At 41.8% G+C, this 12,155-nt stretch overlaps 2 pseudogenes; one reads left to right on the top strand and one right to left on the bottom strand.

The window, feature by feature from the left end:
- Nucleotides 1–12,003, bottom strand: part of LOC109550857 (large ribosomal subunit protein P1 pseudogene) — a 39,268-nt pseudogene extending 27,265 nt beyond the window's left edge.
- On the top strand, nucleotides 5,891–6,324 carry LOC101326725 (eukaryotic translation initiation factor 1 pseudogene; annotated as a pseudogene).
- Nucleotides 12,004–12,155: the final 152 nt, after the last annotated feature.

Consider the following 12,155-nt stretch of genomic DNA (forward strand, 5'->3'; position numbering starts at 1 on the left):
CTGTATGTTGATTGCAGTGGTGATTACATGAATCTATGCACATGATAAAATGACATAACTATATAAACACATTGTACCAATGTCTAATTCTGGGCTTTGATATTGTACTGTAATTATGTAAGATGTAACCATTGGTAAAAACTGCGTGAAGTATAATCAGGACTATCTCTGCACTATCTTGCAACTCCCTGTGTATCTATAATTATTTCAAAGTTTAAAAGTTAAAAAAAAAACTTCAATAAATGGGCTGAAAAGCAGAATGCACACAGCTGAATTGTGAACTAGGAAGCCAGGGGTTAAATTGCTATACAGCCCAGAAGAAACCAAATGTAACAAAGAGATGCAATGTATGGAACAAAACGACATAAAAGATAGAAACTGATTTTCCTCCAACCATTTAATATAAGTCCCGGAAGACAATAGAGCTAATTGAGGAGAGATAGTAGTAATCAATGAAAATTACCTCAAAATAAAGAAGGATGTAAGTCCTTAATTTGAGAGAGGCCTACCAAGTTAATAAAATTCTATTCAATAATTATTCTGACATATTTTTCATTTTAACATCTATGAAACTGAAATGCATCTTTATATCCGAGACATGTCATAGTTTAATTCAATGTTTTCTTTCCTTTTCAATGGTACATAAAATAACTGTGGTCCTAAACGTGACATCTATGAAAAAATTAAGTAAAAAATAAGTACCAGGCTTCCCTTGTGGCGCAGTGGTTGAGAATCCGCCTGCCGATGCAAGGGACACAGGTTCGTGTCCCGGTCCGGGAGGATTCCACATGCCGCGGAGCGGCTGGGCCCGTGAGCCATGGCCGCTGAGCCTGCCCGTCCGGAGCCTGTGATCCGCAATGGGAGAGGCCACAACAGTGAGAGGCCCGCGTACCGAGAAAAAAAAAAAAAGTACCTACATCTAGGCACATTTTAGCAAAATTTCCAAAGAGAAATAAAAAGATAAAATACTGAAAGCTTCAAGAAAGATTTTTAAAGTTTACTTTCATGGGAATAAGAAATCAGTTTGGGACAGAAATCTGTTTGCAGCTGAACTTGGTCCTCTCCCTCTCAGACTGCAGTGAAGGTGTCAGCTGGGGCAGCAGTCACCTCAAGGCTCAAATGGGGAAGGATCTGCTTCAAAACTCACTCATATAGTTGCTGATAGAATTCGGAGTGTGAGCCTTGGTTCCTCACTGGCTGTTGGCCAGAGATCATCCTTAGATCACAGCATGGAAACTTGCTTCATCAGAGAAAGCAAGAAGAACCAGAGTGTTGTGAGCAAGACAAAGTTACAGACCCTAATCTCAACAGTGAGCTCCCATCACTTTTGCCATATTTTATTCATTAGAAGCAAGTCACTAAATCTAACCCACACTAAAGCAAAGGAGATTACAGAAGGATGTGAATACCTGGAAGCAGGGATCAGTGGGAGCCATTTTAGAAGCATCCTATCTATCGTATCTTATTACTTGCTACTCCATCTCCCATCCCCCCCAGACAATTTTCTCATTTCTGAGCCAGAGAATACTGTTACAGGTTAATCCAGAGTCACACATATATCACCTGAAATCAGGACATGCTCTTCAGATACAAAATGGACCCTACTATAGGTTTTCACCTCTCAGGAATTCCCAGCATGGATCTGTAAGCAGGCTCTAAATCATTTCCTTGCCCACCCCTAAAGGCCTCACAAAGCCTGGGATTGCACCACATTCTTTTTTTGTTTTGTTTTGTTTTAGAGAGTTCAGCTTTTTATTGAACATGTAACAAAAGAGGTTTAGTCAAAGAGATCAAAGCCCATGTCAACATCAGACTCCTCAAATTCTTCTTTCTTTGCTTCCACTTTCTCCTCCTCAGCTGGGGCAGAAGTGGTGGAGGGGGGAGGACCTCCTGCTCGTGCAGGATCAGCTGCTGGGACAGGTCCCTTAGCCCTTATATTGCAGATGAGGCTCCCAATGCCAGAGCCTTTGCAAACAAACCTGGCTAGAAAGGTCCAACATTTACACTGGCTGCTATAATTAGGGCATTGATCTTATCCTCCATGACTGTAACCTCATCGTTGTTCAGGATGAAGGCCCAGTAGATGCAGGTGAGCTCTGAGATGGAGGCCATGGTGTGGGCGAATGCTAAGCGGGGAATGCTGGGCGCAGTGCTAGCCTCAGGATGAAGTGAGGGCCTAAAGCCTAAAGCAGCCTGCAGCTTCCTCAGAAGGACTGAGCACCTTAGCAGCAGCTGAGGCCAATCAACACTAAATCCTATTTTATCTACAGACATGGGTCTATGGAAAAGTTCAGAACTTTCCCATGTGCAAACGAAATCATCCTTTATCATCAAATTGCAGAACTGACAAGAGATGGTCAAGTATCTCTCTGAAGGGACTTTGTTTTTGCTTCACCTCTGGTCTAGACAGAAGACTGAGTACCTAGGAGATGCTGATTTCTCCAGTACACATTTGAACAGTGGTTTGAGAAGATGGGGGCACAGAGGAGGGACCTGGAGTGCATTCCTCCAAAAATAGGAGGAACTGGGGAAGTTTCAGAATAAAAAATTAAGGTCTTCACATAACCTAAAAAATGACAGAATTTAACACCGAAAACCAACTTACATGACCCATGAGTTTAGAATTGCAAGAATTAGACAGTCTTCCTTGGAATTCATCTACTCAAGAATCCTAGAATCCAGGGAAGTCTTATCTGGGAGGAGGAAAAAAATAAGGCAATGAGACCAGATTTGCCATGGAGTTCACAAAATGTCAAGGTTTTTCTCCTCCATTTTTTTCTTCCAAACCACCCTCCCCCCATATATACATTGGGAAGATAAGGTGGAGCCTAGGGACCTCTATGCTTTCTGCAAACCCCAGGGAACGCTGATGTAAACAGATGGATTCCTAGCAGATGTTCTCCTACATTAAAACAAAAGTGTGGGCACTTTAACAGGATTTCCACCAGTACTGCATTCTGGGATGCTGAGCTACGCTTGGGACTAGACTGTTCAAACTTGCTCTTCCAGGCCAGAGGAGGGGCCGTATCATCCATATAGAACTTCCTTTAAGGTTTCTGGAGCCTGGTTGATCTTCCACATCTGAAGTGAGAAAACTGCACAGACCATGCATTCTTCTAAGCCTACATTACAACTCTCAGATTCTCATGGCTCATCACTCTCATTTAGTATCCAGACTGGGAAGGATGAAATCATGCCCACTGTAGCCAGCCAAAAATGAATACATTTTTGTCTTTTTTTCTCTTTTAGTCCTAATCATCAGACCCTGCAATGAGATTAAGAACCATCAATTAGCAGGCTTTGTTGAAGGGCCAGGTGTCCATGAGCCACACACATTAATCTACACTAGGGAGACATCAAGAGTCTATTATTAAATGCCCCCATCCTTCTCCCCCTTGATTATTTAAATTGAAGTATAATACACATAAAGTATGTAAAAGACACTGATCTTAAGTATACAGCTTGATTATTTTACGTGTATAGGAGGGTGACTACCACCCAGATTGAGATACAGGGTTTTTCTAACATACAAGTTTCAGTCATGCCCCTTCCTGGTCTATACCACCCGGGTGACAAATATTCTGACTTCTATCATAATTGGTTAGTTTTACCTACTTTTGAACTTCACATAAATGAAATCATACAGTACATACTCTTTTGTGACTGACTTCTTTCACTCAGCATAATACCTTTAAGATTCATCTATGTAAATGTACCAGTACTTTCTTTTTTCATATTGTTATGTAGTACAATTTTCTTATGCATCCTGCTAGGGCATTTTGGTTGGTAACATTTTTGGGTTAAAATAAAGCTGCTATTAACATCCTTACCCATATAACTTTGTGGATAAATGTAATCATTTCTCTTGAATATATACTTAGAAGTGGCATTGGGACTTCCCTCGCGGTGCAGTGGTTGAGAATCCGCCTGCCAATGCAGGGGACACGGATTCGATCCCTGGCCTGGGAAGATCCCACATGCTGCGGAGCAACTAAGCCCATGTGCCACAACTACTGAGCCTGCGTGCCACAACTACTGAAGCCCACGTGTCTAGAGCCTATGCTCTGCAACAAGAGAAGTCACCACAATGAGAAGCCCACGCACCACAACGAAGAATAGCCTCCGCTCGCCACAACTAGAGGAAGCCAGCGCACAGCAATAAAGACCCAATGCAGCCAAAAATAAATATATAAATTATATAAAAAAAGAAGTGGCATTAAGGATCATAGGATAGTATATCTTTCTCTTGATTTCGTAGAAAAGTTAAAGATACTCTTATAAGAGCTAGTGTATTTATGCTGAATGACTTTTCTTTACCCCTTCGTGTTCCAAATACATATCTGAACAAATCTATGTTTCCTAAGTATAACTATGTTGGATTACTGGGTAGAAAAGTATGGCTAGAAGTTCCTAAGTAATGAATGTATTGATTAAGTCTCATTGCTGTTTTTCTTCATATCTTCCTGATCTTCTAGCCGTAATGTTCTTCAAAAGCTGCTGAAACATCTTATACTAATAATCTCACTTTGCATCTAACATCAGTGTAATACAAAATGTAAAAGACGTGTAGCTTGCTGCATGAATCCATTCATTTCCAGAGAGTCCATGAATTCAAAATAATTTTCAGCTTGCTAGAATGTCTTCCATCTATATCTTCAGAGGTATATCATCTTAATTTAGTCTAGAGGTCTTTATCACCCCCTACTTTAGATTTATTCCTGTAAGGATTACATTTTTCTTGCTCAATTATAAAGATCTGAAGGATAGCAACTACACTTTTAATGCTAATCTTCAAACACTAGCCCAGGGCCTGCCATATTGTTAGCAATTACTAAATACCTGATAGTCATTCAGAAATATAACTTCTAGGAAACTGTCATTGGGAAAGAGTTATAAAATGCACAGTGATACATGCACAAGGATGTATATCAAAGAATGATGTACAATAAGCACAAGTTAGAAACGTAAATACCTAATAAAAGATTAAATAAATTATTATCACCAGTAAGGTGATATATTATGCCATCAATAGTGATGGCATATTCCACAGATCTGTTAATTCATCATATTCCTGATGAAGTACTGAGATGGAAGGCATTAAAAAATGCATGACATTGAGAGGTGATATTCAATCATAATTTTTTTTAATGGGCTTTGTCAAACTTCTCAGATGTGAATCTCAGCTATCACAATAACCATGTGCCCTTGGACAATTTAGTTTTGGGGGCCAATTTCATCATCTTACTTTAAAATGGAGATAATAATTTAGGGCTAAGTAAAATACAATGAACAGGTTTTAAACACACACAATTGAAGACGCAGAGGGAGAAAAGGGGCAGAAGAATATTTGAAAAAATATTAGCTGAAAAATGTCCCAAACTAAATCCATCAGGCCATAGTTCAAAGAAGCTGTCAAAAGGCCAAGAAGAATAAATACAAAGAAAACTCTGTTGAAAAACCAAAGAAAAAGGAAATCATAAAAAGTAGTGAATGGGGCTTCCCTGGTGGTGCAGCGGCTAAGAATCCACCTGCCAATGCAGGGGACACGGGTTCAAGCCCTGATCTGGGAAGATCCCACATGCCGTGAAGCAACTAAGCTCCTGTGCCACAACTACTGAGCCTGTACTTTAGAGCCCGTGAGCCACAACTACTGAAGCCCGCGCACCTAGAGCCCATGCTCCGCAACAAGAGAAGCCACCGCAATGAGAAGCCCGCACACCGCAACGAAGAGTAGCCCCCACTCACTGCAACTACAGAAAGCCGGCACGCAGCAACGAAGACCCAACGCAGTCAAAAATAAAATAAGTTAAAAAAAAAAAGTAGTAAGGAATCACTAAGCCGCTGCCATGGACTAAGCAGCCTCCCCCTCGAGCCCCCTCGCTTCCCGACGCTCAGTCCTCCGCGCCCGCTTTCTCCAGCCGCGGCCTTCCGCAGGCCGTTTCCACAGAGGAAAAGGAATTGTATCGTATGTCTGCTATCCAGAACCTCCACTCTTTCGACCCCTTTGCTGATGCAAGTAAGGGAGATGATCTGCTTCCTGCCGGCACTGGGGATTATATTGATAAAAGAATTCAACGGAGAACCGGCAGGAAGACCCTTACTACAGTCCAAGGGATCGCTGATTACGATAAAAAGAAACTAGTGAAGGCATTTAGGAAGAAATTTGCCTGAAATGGTACTGTAATTGAGCATCCAGAATATAGAGAAGTAATTCAGCTACAGGGTGAAAAGTGCAAGAACATATGCCAGTTCCTTGTAGAGATTGGACTGGCTACGGACGACCAGTTCATGGGTTTTAAGTGCGTTTGGCTCACTGAAGCTTAAGTGAGGATTTCCTTGCAATGTGTAGAATTTCCCTTCTGGCCCTTGTCACAAGTTTAAAAACCTCACAGCTTGTATAATGTAACCATCTGGGGTCTGCTTTTAACTTGGACTAGTGTAACAAAAAAAAAAAAGTAGTGAGAAGTAACACTAAGACTGAGAACTGACTTCTCCAAATCAACAAAACTAAAGCCGTAACAATTAAGTAATCTGGGACTTCCCTGGCGATCCAGTGGTTAAGACTGTGCTTCCACTGCAGGGGGCACAGGTTCGATCCCTGGGTAGGGGAAATAAGATTCCACATGCCACGGGGTGTGGACCAAAAAAAACAAAACAAAACAAAACCAAAAAAAAAAAAAACATTAAGTGATGTCTTCAATATGCTGTATAAATGTCAAACCAGAATTCTATACTACATAAAAACAGCCTTCAAAGAAGTGGACTGGGCACTTATTCTTGAATTAGGTTTGCCTTATCTCACTTATAATTCCACAAAACTGAATGTATTGTTCATCATATTATCCCACTCAACACTGATTTTGACGATGGAACTTACTGTACAGAAAAAGTGAATCAATGAGCTAAAATCCATGGATTCACTAGGTTTAGGTATACATCTCCTCAATTAACTGATATTATACAATGGTGGAAAGAACTACTAAAGAGTCAATTATGTTGTCAGCTAAGAGGAATACCATGTGATGTTGGGGCACTATCCTGTAAAATGTATTTACTTGAACCAGAGATCAGTACATGGTACTATTTCTCCAATAAACTTTTATACATGGATAGGTTCAGGTAGCAAGGGTAGAAGGAAGTCAGACTAGATATTCTGTGGCTCACCACAAATTTTGGTTCCCATCAATATTGGGTTACGCTAATTTAGAGATCTTACTGGTATTTCGATAAAATTGAAATTCTCACTTTCCATTCCTAGCCAAAAAGAATCACAATATACAAGATAAAGACCTTTTGTACTTTTTGATACAAGCAGATGCTATCATTCGTGGAAGATGTGCCAGATGGCTAAAACGGTCACCACCCTCTGCCAGCAATAATGAGGCAGCTCCATGACACAGTCTATGGAAATCTGCTAAGGCTGTGAGTTTTGAGCAGAATCCTGACTGCCAATCTGTCCCAGGAATAACCTGCCTATGTCTTCCTCCCAGCTGGTGGACAACTTCAAATGCTACGTGTACATGGAGCCTGTCTACTACCCTGACCTTGCAGTAACTAGGAACATGATTTAAGTGTGAAATAGAGACTCATAAAATAAAACCCCAAATATCCAGGATACAATAATTACACACACACACACATGCGTATCAAGAACTAGGGAAAATCTCAAAGTGGATGATAAAACATAATCAACGGGTATCAACAGGAAGTTAACACAGATATTGGAATTATCTGACATGGATTTTAAACTATGAAAACTCATCCAGACGAATAGTCTGATAACTATTAATTAAATCCATAATTTACCATCTTCAGAAGAAGAAATCTCCAGGCCTGTATTAGGGTTCTTCAGAGAAACAGTACCAATATGATATCAAAGGAGATTTGTTTTAAGGAATTGGCTTATATGATTATGGAGGCTGAGAAATCCCACGATCTGCCATCTGCAAAATGGAGACCCAGAAAAGCCAGTGGTGTAATTCAGTCAACAGCCCAAAGGCCTGAGAATGAGAGGAGCCAATGATGTAAATAAACCCCAGTCTGAGGGCAGAAGATGAGGTGAGATGTCTCAGCTCAGAAAATAGGGGAGGGGAGAATTCCTCTTTCCTCTGCATTTTTGTTCTATTCAGGCCCTCAGCAGATTGAATAATGCCCACCCACATAGAAGAGGGCAAACTCACTTTACCAAGCTCACTGATTCAGATGCTGATCTCATTCGGAAACATCCTGACACACCCAGAAATAATGTTTAGCTCGGTATCTGGGCATCCTCTGATCCAGCCGAGCTGACACATAAATTTAACTCTTACAAATGCACACTGTCAAATCGGCACTCATACCGCTCTCCTTAAACCATACTTAATCTCCAAATAAAAACAATAACAAGGTCATAATTTCACCTAACATGATACAGCTATTCTGGGTACAACTGAAAACTCAGTAAATTTTTCCCAGAAGAGGATGCAAAGTCCTTGGGTGATCTTTACACTTCTTCTAGGTACCCTGTAATTTAAATATGATGATGTAAAATTAACAACGTTAAATACTATGATATAAAGTCAATACTTGAATACTGTGATGTAAAGTTACAAGGTATGGGATCAAGAAAGAAAAGACTATAAGCATAAACAAACAGGTTCATAACAAAACAAGGAGGAATACTCATGACAATTACAGTCCTCATTTCTGTAACTGGTCACATGATTATGCTTCTTTACCTGGTGGAGTGACACAAATTTTCATTCCTGCAGGGTCTGGATCATTGGTAGTCCTGCCCGGATTGGGTTGTTGTTTTCCACTGACCTTAGTCACAGGGCCATGGTGATAAGAGATGCCCTAAGTGATCTCTTGTATTCCAGATGTATTCTTCCTTACCTCCATTGTGGGATAGTAGTCCAATTTCCCCTCAGTAGTCAGGATCGATCATCCTAGCCAACACCGTAACTCTCCTTTGCCTGTTGATTCAGAGGTATGAGACCAAGGTGGCCAGGTGGCAGTCTGAACATCCAATTCACTGGAATCATTACTGTGCCACCCGCTGGAAGCAGTCTTCCTTCTGGAACTAAAACCTCTAACCCAGAAGGGCATAAAGTCATGGGAATGGGAAGCAAAAATTTTGATAGTGGATCACTAGGGGTAATAGTTTTACCACTACCATTTCCACCTGTAAAGGAAAACCCACAGTTCTTCCCTGTGTTTCTTCCTTGTGCGTCTTCTTTACTATTCACACAGAACACTTCACTTCTGGTCGCCAAATGTCGGGGGTGGGGCCGCGGTGCATGGCGGGGTGGGGGGGGTCAGCTGGGTGTCCTACAATTTAGTGTCAGACACACAGGTTAAGGGCTCAGTCCCACAAGGCTGCGCACCACTTCAGATGCCAATTACAAGTAGTAGGTCCCCATGTTACAACTTCTGTCTGATTTGGCTACAAATTCAAGGTTCCCACGACCCCCTCCTCAGGTTCAGGTAATTTGCTAGAGCAGCTCATGGAACTCAAGAAAGCACTTACATTTACCAGTTTACTGAAGGATGTGATAAAAGGATACAGATGAACGGCCAGATGAAGAGAAACACAGGGTAAGGTGTGGGAGGTCCCAAGCACAGGAGCTTCTGTCCTTGTGGAATTTGGGTGTCACCCTCCCAGTGTGGATGTGGTCACCAGCCTGGAAGTTCTTTGAACCCTGTATTTTGGGGATTTTTATGGAGGTTTCTTCATGGAGGCATGATGGATCATTAACCCCATTTCCAGCTATTCTCCCTTCTCAAGAGAAAGGTGAGCAGGGTTGAAAATTCCAACGTTCTAATCATGCCTCCTCAGTCTTTCTGGAGACCAGCCCTCATCCAAGGACCATCAAGGAGCCCACCCAGAGTTGCCTCATTAGAACAGAAGATACTCCTATCACCTAGGAAATTACAAGGATTTCAACAGCCCTTTGTCAGGAGCCAGGTCAAGGACAAAATATTAGAGTAAGAGATGCCCCTAGTGTTCTTATCACTTAGGAAATTACCAGAGTTTTAGGAGCTCTGGGCCAGGAACTAGAGGCAGAGACCAACATATATACAGTTAACCCTTGAATGGGTTTGAACTGTGAGGGTCCACTTATACATGGATTTTTTTCAATAAATACCACAGTACTACACAATCCAAAGTTGGTTGAATCCACGGATGCAGAAACACAAATACAGAGGGCCGACTATAAAGCAGTATGCAGATTTCTGACGGCACGGGGTATCGGCACCCCTAAACCCTGGGCTGTTCAAAGGTCAACTGAATTTTGTTATCTCACACTATTCCTCGACTCCTGTATCCATGAATCCTGGCTACTAGAGAAACTATCACATATTGGATTCTGCTTCAGAGCATATACAGCCTTCTGGAGAACCCAGACTCAGCCTGCAAGGTACTGCCACCAGCTGGATCTATAACTGAGTCTTCAAAAGGCCATGCCACCATTCTATCAAGCTAGCTGCTTCAGGATGGTGGAGAACATGTTAAGACCAGTGGATTGCATGAGCATGGACCCATTGCTGCAGTTATTTTACTGTGAAAGGAGTTCCTTGATCAGAGGTGATGCTGTGTGGAATACCATGACAGTGGATAAGGCACTGTATGTATGTAAGTCCATGGATGGCAGTTTTGGCAGAAGCACTGCATGCAGGGATGGCAAATCTGTATCCAGAGTAAGTCTCTATTCTAATAAGGACAAAGCGCTGCCCCTTGCACAATGTAAGTGATACAATGTACTCAACCTGCCACCAGGTAGCTGGTTGAACACCTCTCAGGGAATGCTGCTATATTAGGGATTCAGTGCTTGTCTCTGCTGGCAGAATGAGCGCCCAGCAGTGGCCACAGTCAGGTGGGCCCTGGTGGGTGGAAGTCCATGTTTCTGAGCCCATGCATAATGTCCATCCCTGCCACCACTATGTTCCTAAGCCCACTGGATGATAATGGGGGTAGCTGGGAAAAGAAACTGTTATCCACAGAACAGGCCATCCTATCCACTTGATTATTAAAGTCCTCTCTGCTGAGGTCACCCTTTAGTAGGTATTTATACAGGGCACAAATACCTTCAAATGTTTTGCCCAGAGTGGTCTATCCACACATCTCTTTCCCAGATTTCACTGTCACCAAGTTTCCAATCATGTTCCTTCCACCATTATTCCACATCCTTAGTATCCATTCCCATACTTGTTCCCTAGATTTGCCTGTAAAAATTAGAAAACTCAAGTAATTCTTTTGGAGTGTAGCACACCTCCTCCTGGGTCACACTTTGTACTTCACCTTTAGGAGTCTGCTGGGATTTGAGTCTAGTGATAGGCCCATCACCATCATCTTGCATGGCCACTGCCTCAGGGGAGGTCATGGTTTCTTCAGGCAATGCGGGCTTAATCCCCTCAAATGGAGGTGGAAATGCCATTGCCACTGTGGATGGGGATGCCACTTCCATTAGTAAAGCAGACTCTAAACTCAGGAGCTCAATGTCCCCAGTTTCATCCCACATGTCTCCCAACCAACTTATAGGATGCTATTCTTTCCCAATCTATGCCCTCACTTTAACACTATTTACTCAGCTAAGAATTTTCCAAATCTTTACATTCTGCTTCAAAAACTCCATCTTTAAGTCATTTCTCTCTTCTTGCACTTCATTATAATCAGCCAGGAGGAGGAAAGCCACACATTAAATTTCATTGCTCAGAAGATCTACTTTCCACAAAATACTAGAACACAAACACAATTTAGCCCTGTTCTTTGCCACTATAAAAAGAATGACCTTTCCTCCAGTTTCCAATAATACGTTCCTCATTTCCATCTAAGACTGCGGCAGAATGGTCTTTACTGTCCATATTTCTACTAACATTTTGTTCATGATTATTTCCTAAGACTGAGGTTTTCTCTTCAGCTCTCCTCTTTTCTGAGATTTCACCAGAATCACCCTTAACATCCGTTATTTTTTGCATGCACGTCAAAACTCTTTTCAGCCTTTATCCACTCACTATTCAGTTCCAAAGCCACTTCCATGTCTTTTACATTAGTACCCACTTCTAGTACAAACTTGTCTTATTCAGCTTGGGCTGCTATAACATGGTACCACAGACTGGGTAGCTTGTAAACAAATTTATTTCTCACAGGTTTGGAGGCTGGAAGTCTGACATTA

Source organism: Tursiops truncatus, chromosome 19 (genome assembly GCF_011762595.2).
Source record: "Tursiops truncatus isolate mTurTru1 chromosome 19, mTurTru1.mat.Y, whole genome shotgun sequence".
NCBI lineage: Eukaryota > Metazoa > Chordata > Mammalia > Artiodactyla > Delphinidae > Tursiops > Tursiops truncatus.